Source organism: Rissa tridactyla, chromosome 6, assembly GCF_028500815.1.
Source record: "Rissa tridactyla isolate bRisTri1 chromosome 6, bRisTri1.patW.cur.20221130, whole genome shotgun sequence".
NCBI lineage: Eukaryota > Metazoa > Chordata > Aves > Charadriiformes > Laridae > Rissa > Rissa tridactyla.
The window spans coordinates 31,299,100-31,311,531 of NC_071471.1; the positions used below are offsets into that span (position 1 = coordinate 31,299,100).

The 12,432-nt window shown below is 45.4% G+C and overlaps 1 long non-coding RNA gene across 16 annotated transcripts in view; it reads left to right on the forward strand.

The window, feature by feature from the left end:
* LOC128911117 (uncharacterized) overlaps positions 1–12,432 on the forward strand; it is a 97,441-nt gene that overhangs the window by 61,327 nt on the left and 23,682 nt on the right. For 14 of the 16 annotated variants that reach the window (XR_008467007.1, XR_008467006.1, XR_008467004.1 and 11 more), the window contains 2 exons: positions 2,199–2,339; positions 3,547–3,652. This is a non-coding gene — a long non-coding RNA (uncharacterized LOC128911117). Of the gene's footprint in view, positions 1–2,198; positions 2,340–3,523; positions 3,653–12,432 lie in introns of all 16 variants that reach the window. The other 2 variants (XR_008466996.1, XR_008467003.1) reach the window with 2 other exon arrangements.

Sequence of the window (12,432 nt, forward strand, 5' to 3'; positions counted from 1 at the left end):
GAGAGTCCAGCGTAGGGCAACAAAGATGACTGAGGGACTGGAGCATCTCCCTTATGAGGAAAGGCTGAGAGAGCTGGGACTCTTTAGCCTGGAGAAGAGAAGGCTGAGGGGAGGCCTTGTTAACGTTTACAAGTATCTAAAGGGTGGGTGTAAGGAGGATGGAGCCAGACTGTTTTCAGTGGTTCCCAGTAACAGGACGAGGGGTAACGGGCACAAGCTGGAACATAGGAAGTTCCAATCAAATATGAGAAAAAACTTCTTTATGGTGAGGGTGACAGAGCACTGGCACAGGCTGCCCAGGGAGGTTGTGGGTCCCCTTCTCTGGAGACTTTCAAGACCCGCCTGGATGCAGTCCGGAGTAATGTGCTCTGGGCAATCCTGCTTTAGCAGGGGAGTTGGACTAGATGATCTCTAGAGGTCCCTTACAACTCTGAAAATTCCATGATTCCATGATTCCATGAAACACCTTTGCAAGGAAAGAGAAACTCTCTGTGCTGCGGTCCTAAGCCTGCTATACTGCTGCTCCTCACTCCCAGGAAAATGCCTTGTTCCCTTATCTGTTTCTGATCTCTTTTTTTTTCCTTTCTTGTCTATTGAGATGGATGAGAACACGGGTTACCTACCCGCTGCTGCTGGCAGTTACTGGTAGGGGTAGGGTGGCGCTGCCACTGCTCATAGCTGCTTCTTAACCTTTTCTCTCTCTTTTTTTTTTTTTGGTCTTTCCAGAGTGCTGTTTGTTTATGCATCAACCAGGTTCCAGGTTGTTCATTTTGTATCAGCAGCAGCCCTGGAGCTTTTTTCCAAAGATATTTATTTTCCTTCTCCTTGCCTATGCTCCTCTTCATACCTTTCCTACTTTGAGAAAAGCATCACTGTTGGTTAGTGGATTCCTCTTTAGTGGGGAATATCACTTTGATCTGGATGACTTGAAACCATGCAAAGTTTGCTCTAAAGCATGTCCTGCAGGGAAAGGGCACTGAGACTATTGATCACAGCTGGCATAGCCTGAGTCTCCTGGGCATTTTCCCTCCACAGTGCTCTGCTGGCTTTCCTTTCCTGCAGCCTGCGTCCTGCAGCAACAGCTGGGAAGACAAGAGATGGTGAAGGAAGGTAGGGTACAAACTACGATTCCATACTGGTTGTCCCTGCAGGACATCAGCTGTCTGCTCCAGGTCTTCAGTGCAAACCTGCCCACAAGCTGCTGTTGGAGGAGCATCCCAGGACAGCGCTGGGGAAGGTGGGGGAACGATGCAGCCCCCCACGCTGTCTGGGAAGGGAGATGGCTCCGGGACTGCTCCCACAGCTGTTCTTCCTCTGAATTCACCTCTTCTTCTTGCTCTTCCCACCTCAGTGGAAAGCAGAAAGGGATCAGGACAAACAGAAGGGAATCTTCGTGGCGCTGCCTGCGCTCTCAAGGATGGCATGGGAAAGCGGCGTGTGCATCGCCGCTGTATGTGAGTTCACAAACCAGGAGAGCTGGAGGAAATGAAAAATGTTCTGCCCGGATCAGATTCCTTCTGAGGAGAACTGGAGGAAGCAGGGTGAATGGTCAGGCCCAGGGCAGGAGTGGTCCACCAGCAAGAGGCAGAGCTAGAGCAAAGCATCCCATGCCCTGCAGCAGCCTTGGTCCCTTCCCCGAGTGCATCTCAGCTGCTCTGTCCTTTCAGAGAGGAGGCAGCCAGTCAGGCTCAGAGTCCTATTGGAAGGGATTTTTGTTCAGATTGATTGACTAATGCAAACCCATGCTCCTGAAGGTCATATTAATGGAAAATACCAATTTTCCCATTAGCCCATGTTTCAAATCGTGTAGAGATCAGATGTTCAGAACTAACACTGGCTTTACAATGAGAAGTATGTGACTGTCTTATTTATGTGGTGCCACGTTTTACCACCCTTTTTACTGAGTGAGCCATTTTCCTGGCTGAATGTGGTACTTGACTGCGAGTACGGCACAGAGCTTGGCTGCTGGAGGACCAAGGTACGCAGCAAGTATTGCTCCTCTCTCGGTTTTGCAATTGTGCTGTTATGATTTGCATCTGTTATCCACAAATCCTTTGCTTTCTTTTTCAAATGTACCTTCATAATCTTAAACAAGCACAGCTGTGACTGAAATTCTAGGCAAAATTGCACTACAAACGTTACCCCTTTCCTTCTTTTCTACTACCTCCGTTTGATTTATCATTTGCTTCCTATTTCAGGTCTGCTGTTTTCTGGTTGGAGTATTTTTAATCGTCTGCATTATTAAATGGAAAACAAACTACAGGCATGGCCATTAATTCTTCTTGGGAAAGGACAGCCTGCCTTCTTCAAGCACCCAGACCTGCTGCAGAATATGCGAGGTAAAAATAGAAAGCAGAGTACTAAAACAAAGAGGGAGTAAAGATTAACACAGGGGACTTAGTGGCCTAAATATAGACAGTTCTGCCCCTCTCCAGTGACTTACAGTAACAGAGAATATTCTGCAGGCAGCACAATTTGGCCAATACCCAAAATATAGCACAGAGATCTGACAGTAGGGATTGCAGCTATAAAATGTGGCATTCTCTTTGGCACAGCTGTCATATTATACTAAGCCAGTTACTTCCCTTTAATCCTAATTAATACTCTCTCTTTCCACTCTGAGCCAGATTCTCTGGTCAGGAGTAATTCCAGGGGGTCTGCTGCTGCTCTCCCCTCAGGAGCCTGCTGTCTTCAGGCAGCCTGGCAGCCTGTTCCTTTGTGCTCCTTCCATGGAGGAGCCACTGAAATCATGAATGAAACGTTACTGTTATTAAAGAGAGCTCTTGGCATCCACCCCAGCAGCAGAAATCAACATATCATTCATTAAAGATATCCATACTTATACAGGGAACGCATGCTTGCTGGATGGTGGCAGTTCCGGGTTGCCATCAGAAGGAGAGGGAGAGGGAGAGGGAGAGGGAGAGGGAGAGGGAGAGGGAGAGGGAGAGGGAGAGGGAGAGGGAGAGGGAGAGGGAGAGGGAGAGGGAGAGGGAGAGGTTCGCCTCCGCTAAATACAGACTCCTGCCCTGCCTGCCAAAACCATCCCAGCCCCTGGGTGCTTGCCCCAAGCCTGAGGGTGCTTGCCCATCTCCCACGCAGCCTGGGAGAGATGCCACCAGACCTCTTCCAGCTTGGGCTACTTTTCGACCCCAAACCACTAAGTAATATACAAAATGCATATATTTTGTGGGAGGGAGGTATGCAAGCTGAGATCTAGTATCTAGATGCCGTGCTCTTTAGGGTAGCACTGATACTCACAGATAGTATTTTATTCCCTGCATTTTTCAAATTGTGTGATTTACTATAGCTTGCAAATACACCCAGTAACCAAAAGCTATTAAAATGTAGCTGATTTTAAAGGACAATGTGTCTTTAACAAATGCTATATATATACGTTCTCTAAATATTGCTAATGTTATACCATATATTTTATAGTTTTAGACCGCTAGTAATGGGGACAAACAACATGTTTGTAGTCTGAGAATACTGAAATAGTTCAGTCTCTTTTTTTTTCTAATTATAGAATTTCATATTTACTCAAAATAGATCTCCATGTGCATGTTATGAAATATTTCATTCCAAACACAAGTACAAGATAAATGCAGTTGGAGCGGATCTTGACTTGCATCAAGAAATCAAAGCAGGCGTGAAGGTACGAGAGTACTGTATGTCAAACAGCAGTTCTTTAAACATGCAGAAAGGACTGATTAAAAGATGATGTGTTTTCACTTCAATAGAGAAAACTGTTGATGTGTGCATATGATGGACAGTGATAATAGAAATAATTAGAATTAACACACTTATTTCTTAAAGAACATGTATTTCTGTGGAAGGGTACCAGTGCAGGATAATGTTGTGTGTGACACTGAGCAGTGTGTGGTCCATGGCTGGGTGATGTCTTCTGCCCACAGCTTGTAGCCATACCCAAGCAGGGCACTGTTCACAGCCGGCAAGTGTGCTGCATCGTGTGTTACTGTCACTCAGGGGATGCTCCATCTCACACAACCTAGCTCAGCCAGGGTTTTCCCATCCCACTCACTGCAGGAGAGGGCTGGTGATTCTTCATGACGCTGCAAAAGGGTGCTGGGCAGCCTGCAAACGTCCGTTTTGCCTGTGCTCCCTGCCAGAGCCAGGCAGCAGAAGCGAGGGAGAAGGGAAGCTGGCTGCAGCAGCGTGTGGCAGGCTGCAAGTTACCAATGAATGAGGAGGGTCCAGTTTATTGAGCGTTCCTGAAGCTGCCCTCCTCCTACCAACAGCTGAAAGTCTTCAGCACTCCCCCCAGCCCAGGAGCACCTGGTCCTTTTCCTTGGAGCTTGCCTGTTGACAAAAACACCTTGAAAACGTCTCATTCAGTCTCAGGCTCTCTCACCTGCAGCCCCATTATGGACCCCAGCAGTTCTGGCTCATCCGCCGTCTATCTTGGTACCCAAGGATCTTCCCAGCCCATGCAAAGTGCACAGCTTTGTGGCTAGTAAGTTTTGTGCAGCAGCAGCATCTCTTACTGTGACTATTGCGTGGGGCAAGATGGGTCAACCGTATGTTGGTAGCTGTGGCATTATGCAAATTTTTTGTCTATGAAAGGTACCTAATTAAGTCATGTTCCTTAAATGTCTCAAATGAGGTTTCTCAGAAGTTGTCTTTGAGCTGGTGCTCGCTGCTGTTCGCAGCACATGCCCAGGGAGCAGCTTAGCTGCATGCGCTGCTGAGCAGCCCAGCTGACGGCTGCGTGCAAAAGGAGCATGAGGGAGGCACAGCTCTGAAGTGCCATGATTCCTGGTGTCTGCGACTTCTAGGGGGGATTTCTGGGGAGGACCTTCTCTCAGGAGAACCACACTTTACCGGGTGAGCAGGAAAAACCATCTCCACTTCAGCTGTCAGCCAAGGAGCAGCAAATCAGTAAGTTGAATAACAAACCCCCAAAACTAGGGCTTTTCTGAGTTCTAGAAGAATATGAAAACAGCACTGCTCAGCTAACTGCAGTGTGCATCTCACTGTGTAAGTCAGCACTGATGGCTGAGAAATGGAAGTGCGTAGATGTAGCTAAGCCTTTTAAAAGGCTTCAGAGGTAATGCATTGATCTGCTGATTAACGTCAAGCTTTTTTACCAAACAACCTCTTGGGAACTGCATTTGTGTAATTTTTGTTTCTGTTCCTTTATGGTCTGCAAAATGTTGGGAATAGCAAATACTTTCCAGAAGACTGGAAGCGTTTTTGAGGTCTGATGCCTCTACTGGAAATCTTTGAAATAGTCTGCAAGAATGTGGTTAAAGTGATAAGGTCAGCCCCGAGTACTTCAGTTGCCTTCCCCTCAGGACAGCTCTTGGAGACACTGTTGGGCTGGTTGAACCTCAGACAAATTTTACATCCCTATGTCTTTGACAGCGTCTAAAGCTCAAGGCAGCCTGTGTTCTCCAAAGAGCTCGATAGAGAGGAGTCACTTTCATCATCTTGATTTGTGCAACATTTTTCCAGTAGAGGTGCAGATCCTTGTGCAATAATGACAGCTTGCAAAAGTTACTTTTTGTGGAAGCTCTAGAAATAATCAACAGATCTCAGTATTCTGGGAGGAGGAAGGAGCCATGCACTGCTACACCTTATCTTGATGTGCTTTTATTTAGTAAATGCCCCAAAGGACATCCTTGAGCTTTTCCCGTCATTTTGCCTCTGACAGCTACTACAAAAGCAGCAAATACATCTAGCAAGCATCCGAATGCCCTGAAAACCCGCACGTTTTATCTTCAACTCAAATCTGGAGCAACTGTAGTGAATAAATTCTGGTTTTCTACATTGATCAGGTCTGTAGCAGATGATTACTTTGCCCACTACAGCCTTAATGACTGCACCCAGCAGTCAGAGAGAAGAGCAGCAACAGTAGGTTTGGATGACAACAAGTAATGTTTGTTCAGCACGGCCACATAGATGCATAGCCAGGTAGCCAGCATTAGTCATCTGGAGCACACAGAAAGCCTTGTGAAGCTTCACAGGAGAGCTGTTGATGTTCCCTGTTCTTCAGAGTCCCTCAGCAGCATCCCCAAAGATAACACGGTGAAATGAGTAGTTTAATTCTTGGGCAGTAGCATGTTGTCACCAAAGAGCAGATTTCTTCCAGCCTTGAATCTGCTCTTCCATTTTCTGTCTGTAAGCCAACAGTAGCTACCACCTCTCTGTGCTCTGCCCTTGCTGCACTGCTGAGGGACTTTATCCCAGCCTGCAGTTCACTCCCATTGTTCCCTGGAAGCACGCGTCTGCCCGGATTTTATCACTCCGATCATTATCAGTCCTTGCCGGAAGCTGCATTCCTTTAGGATAAAGCTTTAGAAGGGCTTTTGTGGGGTCTATCAATGAGGCAAACAGCTCTGACAGCCCCAAGAGCAGCTGTGCTGAGGTAGGGACTGCTTTCCTTTTCTTCACCAGTTTGTGAGGCCATTTGGCAGCTTCTTTTTTATTAATTCTTGCAAAAGCTTCACTTCCTCTCCCGAGCAGGATGGCACAAGAGTTTGAGCTAAATCTTTAAATGGGGTATGGAGTTTTGCTGGCATTTATATATTTTAAAGACAGTTTTAACTCTCTGGCTGGGGCGGAGCGCCACGTTGGGGATGGGTGTGACACAGGGCAAGTGACAGCTGAATGGGGCAAGGCTTTCTGGCAGCAGGCACGGCAGAGGTGGTACTGCTGCCTTTCTGGAGGAGCAGCAGGGAGGAGCAGGTAGAGTCCCACATCCCCCACCCAGAGCCCCCAGGGGATGAAGTCCATGTGGAAAAGATTTGTGCCCAGTTACAGTCCAGTGTGCAATGGGAAGTGGAGCTCAGCTCTCGGCGAGTGCTGCCAGGTGCAGGGTGCAGAGCTCGGCTTTTCCCGGGTCACCTGCAGCAGCCAAAGCGCTCCCCTGTGCAGCTGCACTGGGGTTTGGCAGTAAATGCACTTGCATTACATTACCATTACTTTCTCAAGTACATTTGTCAGCATTCATGTTTTCTTTAACCAAAATGCGTCCATTTCAGCATATACCTGCCCATTCACGTGCATCTGTACACATATATCCAGCCACCACTGCCACCAAATTTGTGTTCGTGTAATGATTGTTGTCCAGAGTCTGGAAATACTTGTGCGCATTCAGAGTCCTTTGCAGGAAGGGAATCCTGTGCCATGCAAACTCTGCATAACCTTTGTAGCATCTGGAGCAACGGTAAAGATTTTGGGATGGGGGACTCACCGCATTGTTATTTACTGGTATTGCATTCCTGAGAGGACAAACCAGGGCCTTGTTGTGCTAGGTTCTGCAATCTAAAAAAGCCTTTGCTTTGATGAATTCATAGCCTAAGTGGCATTGTTCTGTTCTCGATTACAAGTTGTTTTTCAGAAACAAGTCCAGTTTATTAAATTAAAATCTCTCCTAAAATAGAAATTTTATTTCTAGCAAAATTCCTCTGGGCTTCCATTCTTAGTAAAAAAAAAAAATATTTACTACTGTAGTTGAAATTGCACATATTAAAGAAGAACATAGCGTTTCTTTGATTTTGTTTGATGTTCTTTGTCTGGTTTTGTATGACAGTTGGGATTATGTGACCTTCTTGTGGCTGTAACACTTGTCAGTTCATTTAAATCAACGTTTTAATTTATTATCACAAAGTTTGTTGGTTTGTTACTGGTAATGCCTGGAAGGAAAAGCTGCAGTGTGAACTCACCTATAACGCTCAATGTTGGAGAAATTACACAGAACGCAACCACAGATTGCCAGGTTCACGAGCACTCCAGTTTGTCTATCTGTCTGTCTGTATTTCAGAGATGATTTTTAGATTGTTTTTCATATCATGATGCAAACGCAAAGTAAGCCTTTTTTGGCAAAGTATGGAAGTGACTTAGAAGTGTAAGAATCTATTGAGAAGTGTATTTGAAAATCTCAGCCATTCTCAGGGCAACTGTGACTGAAACCAATTTTGCACAAGCTTGGGGAGAATTGTGAAGATGGGCATCTTGGAAGGAAAACAGAAGGAAAACCTGCAGGGATATAGGGCAGGCGGATTCCTGGGGCCAGTGAATTAGAGACTTTTACAAAGCCACCTTGTTCTTTTCCCAGTTTCAGTGGGCTTTCATTTAACAAAGAAAGTAGCTGGAAAAATTACCCAGAAATATTTGACCTTCAAAAAGGCCTCTAAGGCACAATTACCTGATGTTCACTGAACTGGTTCACGTGGTTCCCACTCTAAATGACTTTCTAGGTTCACCCATGTGTGGAAAGGGGTCTGATTATATGGAGGAAGGCAAACGAGAAAAGAAACTTCAGGAAGGAGAGAAACACACCAGGGAATTTTACTGGTTGTGTTTGCTTCTAAGGAAGGAAAGGGCAAATAAATGTAGCCAACTTGAAGTAGCTTTTTGTCTTTGAACTTCAAAAGAAAGTAACATAGGAGAGATGTGGGGTATCAGTAGCACTCGATATAAGCTGTTTCATAGAGTTAGGTAGGAACTGCAGAATACATCGTACTTAGCTTTCTTAGCCAGACGACAAATTCTTTTTTTGCCTCAAGTACAACAAAAATATAACAAAAATCCTGTTTTCCCCCATGTCTTTTCTTTCCTTCTGCTGATGGTTGCCCTGCACACAGATCAGCTGGCTGTCTGGCCGCCAGTGTTCACGCCAGGGTCCGGCCGTGCCCTCTCTGCAGTAGTTTCAGCTCTTCCCGCTGCATGCTCCTGACATGGGAGCACAGCAAGTGAGTTATCTGGGGCTGCAATCTCTATTAGGCTTTAGGGAAAATACTTTTTTAAGAAAATAAATTCCATGGTTGGCACAAAAATGCCTCTATCATGCACTCTTTTCAGTGGCAGGTATAACCAGGAGCGCATAAAATAGTTTACTATTGACTTAAATAGTTTAGTATTGGCAGAGACACAAAGCAGCATTTTACGTGCTGGCCCTCTGCTCTGAACTGCTCGCAGAATTGCTTGGGTGCACAGAGACGGGCCTTCGTACAGTGCGAAAACAGCAACACCTGAAAACTTGAAGAATTCTTGAAACAAGGGGATTGGATTTCCATCTTTGATGAGAGAACACAGCGTGCAATAGGAAGTACATTTATATGGAAGCAAAATATTTCAAATAATCTTGGAACTTAAAGACTTTCATGAACAAAAGCGAGTAGTCAGTACCCCTTCAGTCTGCATTATCTAACAGGAGGAACAAATTCTCTGAGGCAGGGTAGAAAGACAAGAGCATCAACATGATGATTGTACCACTAAAGCAGTTTTTATTTATTTGACCGAGTATTTTTGTGGAAAAAAAAAAATAAATCAGATTTCACGTTTGAGATACTGGCCTGAAAATTGAAATTCTAAATCCAGGCAGGTAGCAATCAGAATTTTTGAGTACTCTAGTCTTTCAGTCTTGCTTTTTAAAACAGCAGTAACCTCCAGTATCCATGGGGCATCATTGGGGCATTTGATGTCTTATCTAGGAAAAGAAATGGCTTTTTGAAAAATCTTCTTATTTAGGCTTCTTCTTTTATTTACAATGTACTCTGGTTTTTTTTCCTTCCTCCCCAAAACTGAGGCAAGTCCTGCTCAGAGTTGCTCCTGCATTTGATGGAAAACAAACACAGGCGCTTTAAGATTGCCTCAGCCTTTATGAGCACTTATTTGTTATCTGTTCTGGTTTTCCCCCAAAGGACAATTTTATTCCAAGTTCATGAGCTCGTGCTGAAAAACAGTAAAATATTTCCAAAGTCCCAAAATTCTGTGGAATCTTGAGTCTAACGCTTTGGATTCAAATTTAAACTCGGCATGTTCACCCCATGTAGCACCTTGTGGAGCAACCTCGTGTCAACAAGAAGGGTGCAGTCGTTCCAGCCTTTGGGGGCAGTTAGATCAAAAGTGAATGGTGCTTGAGGAGAGCGCTCAAGCACGTGGTCACGACAGCTCTATGACAGCTCTCAGGCTCCCTCTGACAGCAGCCTCACTGGAAGGCCAGTTTGGTTTCAGCTCCTAGCAGCATAAATATGTGATGATGTGGAGTTTGTCAGGCTCGTGCCTCCTCCTTTTGGAGGCTGAAAAATGTGTACACGTCCGTGCTCCTGAATTCATCTCAGTTCTGGCAATTTGTTTGCCTGATCCTTAAATTTATGTGTTCGTTTTGGCCTACACTGAGTGCACCAAGCTCTGCCAAGCCCACAGCTGAGCCGATGGATGCCTTAACTTACTGGAGAGACTGTGTGGAAGTTTCCTGCCTTCCTGCAATGCCTGCTGCTTGTTAACAGCTGATCCCAAAAAGGAGCTGACAGAAGGGCACTGAGGAGCATGGCTTTACAGAAATGCACTCCCTGCATTTCTGACTAAAGGGTATGTGCTGAGTAGTTAAACTACAGCAGAGAGACTGAAATATTTGAGAGGTTTCTGCTGGAGCCTGCTTTTAACTCTCTGTAGCCCTGTTTGGAAAAAGCCTGTAGTTAGTACATGCTTTTAGCTTGAATTTGCACTTCTTCAGTCTGGGAGGAAGAATGGAAGAAATGTTCTGAGACCAAATTCCATGTACATCTTCTGCCATCTGCTAATAGCATGTGCGAGCAGCCCTGCTGCCAGAAACCGAGGAACAAAGATAACATCGTTGTGGAGAAAATTGCACTGCTCTGAAAATGAGACTTATTCCAGATGACTTGATAGCTCAGCACCCGCTGGGGCCGGGTCTGGGGCCAAGCTCTGCTCACCGGCACTTGCATAGACCCAGGGTAACATCGCTCAAAGCAGCATGAGCCCATACAGGGGCAACGTTGTTCCTGTGAGCCTAAAGAGCAAGTAAGTTTTATAGTCCATTTAGTATCATGGCCTTGTTGGAATCCCAGAAATGAAATTATTTAGGGCAGGAAGAAGGACAAAAGCTGAAGAGCTTCTCCAATGAAACCACATGCAGGCAACTTGCAGAAAAAAAATGTGGGGAGTTCTGACAGCACTGAAATGCCAAGGAAACAGTCGGAGTTAACTGTCCCATGTCTCTTTTTGCGTCAAGTCTGATTTATGCGGCGCACGTGTCAGTGCACCCTTTAACGCTGGGACAATGGCGACAGGATCCGAGCTGCCCCAGTCCCACAGTGTGAGTCCCTGCGGGAGCGGTCAGAGCTGCTGCCTCCCTCCTGCTGCACAGTGGGTACACAGGGCAAGGGGTAACTCTGAAAACCCAGATTTACAGGTGAATTCTGAGCTGTAATGCAGTCTCTCTCCTCACCGTGCAGCTGGCACAATAAAGTCAACCACACAGAGAAATTCTGTGCAGTACCGTTCTTCAGACCCCCCTGCTGTGCACTGGTTTGCAATGGCTGGGTAACAGATGGGGCTGGTTGTCAGGCAGGAAAACGATGAAACATAAATCATGCGAGACATGCAGGTAATATGGCAAAAAAGGTCTAAAAATGATGACAGGATTTTTGTTTATTTGATACAGCCTGTTAGAAAAGACCCTGGTAAATAACACTGTCTGTAATTCTGCCTGTGATATTTCAGAAAAATGTTATTAGTAGATCTCAGAAGTGTTTAAATTCCAGTGTGGAGCTGGTACAGGGACAGGCTGGTTGCTCTGACAGTCTTCTCGAAGGCAGAACAAAGAGGAAGAAGATCTGCATTTTGCCTTAGCAGACGGGAGTGTATATTTATGCCATTACTGCTGGAGCAGCAGGGACATGAAATACAAGGAGGATTTCTGCCTAGCTCATACTTTTTCTGTGGCTCCCTTTTCTGCTTGGAAATCTTCCTTTGTTTTTCAGTGGCATCTGTAGCGCTGGAAACTGGCACGGAGTTTCCCATTTGATGTTATATTATGAAATATTTAATAACATTTTTAGGAAGGGAGGGGAGCTATTTATAAACGCTCTTGCGTCTTTCATGTTTCTTATTTCCCTGCTGGTGTTAGAGTAATTGTATTTGTGACAGTGTTAGATGAATGCAGGAATGGTGCGAGCTGGAGTAATGTGGTTGCAGCAGGTCTCCACGGTGTGATCTAACACACTGGCCCTGGCTCTGTGCTCCCCGGACACCCCGATCTCTGTGTGGGTTGGGCAGCAATGATGTATGTGCAGGGAATGCAGAGTTTCTACCAAGGATGTGTAAGCTGCTGGTTCTTGCATCACTCCTAAAATCCTAATATAATAAAATAATGAAATCCTAAAATAGTATTACAGAGTTTCTCAGGAAAGTGTTTACATGTGTTATTACATGTCTTGATGAATCGCACATTCCTTCTGACCTACAAAAACTTCTCTGGCTGAAATTCTCTCTGTGGGAGATGCAAATTCAGCATTCCTAAACGGTGGCATTTTCTTCTCATCAAAGCCAAATGGTCTGGTGACAAGACAGCACCAAGCAAGTCTCCCAGATCTGAAGAAGACTTTATTTTTTATTCAAAACAAGCAGTCATGTCCCTGGAGGGGTGAATTCTTGTGTCTACTC